At 40.7% G+C, this 3124-nt stretch overlaps 1 pseudogene; it reads right to left on the reverse strand.

The window, feature by feature from the left end:
• Positions 1-682: 682 nt before the first annotated feature.
• On the reverse strand, positions 683-2849 carry LOC142427592 (small ribosomal subunit protein RACK1-like; annotated as a pseudogene).
• Between the last annotated feature and the right edge of the window lie 275 nt (positions 2850-3124).

Raw genomic sequence — 3124 nt, forward strand, 5'->3', positions numbered from 1 at the left:
CATTCTCAGCATTTCTGTTCTTATTGTTCTCTTTTAGTTAATCTAGTTTCCCTGCTCCCTTTCATCCTCACCTCTACTTAAAAATAATTGTCCTTTGGTCTCATAGAATTAACTTTTTTAGTGGAGGAAAGTACTCACAGGCACTCTTAAAGTACTCTCTTATGAGCCAATCCATTATTTAGCTAAAAGGTGACTGCAGAGGCTAGTTTGGGTTCAAGGTTTAAAGAGTGTCTTAAATGATTTTTTTTAAAAGTGTCTCAACTCATTGTTTGTTGGTTTGTTTACTTGTTTTTCTTTTTCAGGAATTTGAGATACTATTGGACATTTTACTCCCATTCTGTCCAGAACTTAATTAGAATGATCTGTCATGGTAACCTGCACAATCCCATCTAGTTCTGGTTTCAGGGTAGATAAAACCAGACTCGATAATGTAGACTAGATTCTTCATTGAATCTTTGACTTCTATCTTTCACTTTAATGCCAGTTGAGTAAAGACCAATAATTTATCTCAGATGGCCACTCACAGCTGATAAGATCCCAGACATGACTCTCCAAAGTAGAATGTAGAATATTACACTTTTGGATGATTGACATATATATATATATATATATATATATATATATATATATATATATATATATATATATATATATATATATATATATATTCAGAAAGCCAGTCTTTGAATTTCAAAAAAGCTGTGCCACACATTTCTACCGGGTGCCGATGGTCACCTGCCATACTCGCACGAGGTTATCTGTGTAACCTGCAAACAGAGTCTGGCCATCAGCAGACCAGGTCAGAGAGGTGCACTGGGGTGGTTTGGCCTTGCTGCTGGTGCTGATCACTTCTTGCTTCAGCTCATCAACAATGATCTTGCCCTCCAAGTCCCAGATCTTGATGCTGGGGTCAGTGGCAGCACAGAGCCAGTAGCGGTTGGGACTGAAGCACAGGGCATTGATAATGTCTCTTCCATCGAGGGTATAAAGGTGCTTGCCTTCATTGAGATCCCACAGCATGGCCTGGCCATCCTTGCCTCCAGAAGCACAGAGGGATCCATCCGGAGAGACTGTCACAGTGTTCAGGTAGCCTGTGTGGCCGATGTGGTTCGTTTTCAGTTTGCAATTAGCCAAGTTCCACACCTTGACCAACTTGTCCCAGCCACAGGAGACGATGATGGGGTTGCTGCTGTTGGGCGAAAAGCGCACACGGGACACCCATTCAGAGTGGCTCTCGTCCTATACGGTGCACTTGCAAACGCCCAGAGTATTCCACAGCTTGATGGTCTTATCTCGGGAGCCTGAGACAATCTGCCAGTTGTCAGAGGAGAGGGCCGCACTCAGCACGTCCTTGGTATGGCCAACATGGCGGCGTGTGGTGGTGCCCGTTGTAAGATCCCAGAGACGTAGTGTTCCATCCCAGGAGCCTGAGAGCGCAAACTGGCCATCAGAAGAGATGACCACGCAGAGCACGTTGGGGAATGCCATAGTTGCTCTCATCCCTCGTGAGCTTCTACATGATGATGGTCTTATCTCGCGAAGCAGACAGAATCATGGCGGGGAACTGTGGCGTGGTAGCGATCTGCGTTACCCAGCCGTTGTGGCCCTTGAGGGTGCCACGAAGGGTCATTTGCTCAGTCAGGGTGGCAGCGGGTGCGGGGGTCGCAGCAGTGACATGGATTGCACCGGATAGCTCCGACACCAGCTCCTGCTGCTGTTCAGCGTGGAAAAAAAAGCTTGGATGATATTAAGACAAGTAACCTAGCTATCCCGTGAGACTATTTTATGTCCAAGAAATATTCATAACTGTGACACCCATGTCTTAATCCATAAACTGTGCAGTTTAGTTTTGTCTCTTTTGAGCTTTCTGTATATTCCATGATAAACTGTGTCTGGGTTCTCATTGATTTATTTTCTTCAGAATGCTTTTGAGTTTTTCACATGTTGATTGTTTTGTCTTTGGTCTATCAGTGTTGACTCATACACAAGTTTCCAATGTGTGATTGGCCCAGGCTATACCTACCTATTGTAGCGCTTTAAGGATTCAAGTGGTTCAAATGTAATTTTACTCTTGTGAATGTTACTGCCATTATTCTCGTCATTCCCTTTCTGAACTTCTGTTGCTCTCTGGAAAGCACTTTCTGGTGAGAGGAAATTGTTGAGTTGAACATATCCAAGTTAAAATTTACTAAAAGAGCCGAAGTATTTAATATATTTTCCTGCCCAAAATGTGCATGTATAGTTATTCCATTTGCTTATCTGATGAAGTACTTTGAGGGCTTGTGATCCACGTGTACAGTGATTTCTTAGTTTGATTTTGTACTTCAAATCTCTTAAAACTACTACCGAGAAGACTTCTCATATTTTTGCACACTTAGTTTATTTTTCTCTGACAACTTACAGCAGATTTATAAACTTTGTAAAATTGCCTCAGGATATTTGTATCTTCTTTTTTATTTTTAAATTGTCTTATTTGGGGCTTGTACGACTCTTATCACAATCATATACATGCATCCATTGCATATCTTACTCTTTTTTGTTGCCTTCTGGTAAATTGTTTTGAATGTTAATACAGATTAATTTTTAAGTCTATCCTCTTATGTTTTCATCTTAGTTTTTCTCTGTCCTGCTGTCATTATTTTTTAAATTCCAAAATAGTATAGTTTTACATGATCATAATTATGTTAATCTATTTGGAGTTTATTTTTGCATAGGAATAGACTCTCCAAATTAGATAATAATTTGATAAATATCAGTCATTTTGCCTACCACTTAATTCCATATGGTGACTGTATGTGGTTCCAGAGTAAAACTATACGCTGTAAGGTATAGTTGGAGTTGGTTGCCATATCGTTCTTCTAAGGTACTTCTGTGTTGTCTTCATCCTCCAATCTTTTGTTTGGTAACTGAGCACTCAGCTGTTGGTGAGTTGGTACTACTCAGGAACTTCCATTTAGGGACCCACACCTTAAAGTGTGAGTACTTGCTGTCAGAGCCTGATGTGTCATGAATTAGCTTCCCTTACAAATTGGTAGGCCTTTTCTAGGGCTGCTTATCTTTCTCTGTTGGCCTTTCATGTGTTCCTGTATTGATACTTGATTGGGTAATGTGTATAATATATGAA

The sequence above is a fragment of the Tenrec ecaudatus genome, chromosome 15, assembly GCF_050624435.1.
Source record: "Tenrec ecaudatus isolate mTenEca1 chromosome 15, mTenEca1.hap1, whole genome shotgun sequence".
Classification (NCBI taxonomy): domain Eukaryota; kingdom Metazoa; phylum Chordata; class Mammalia; order Afrosoricida; family Tenrecidae; genus Tenrec; species Tenrec ecaudatus.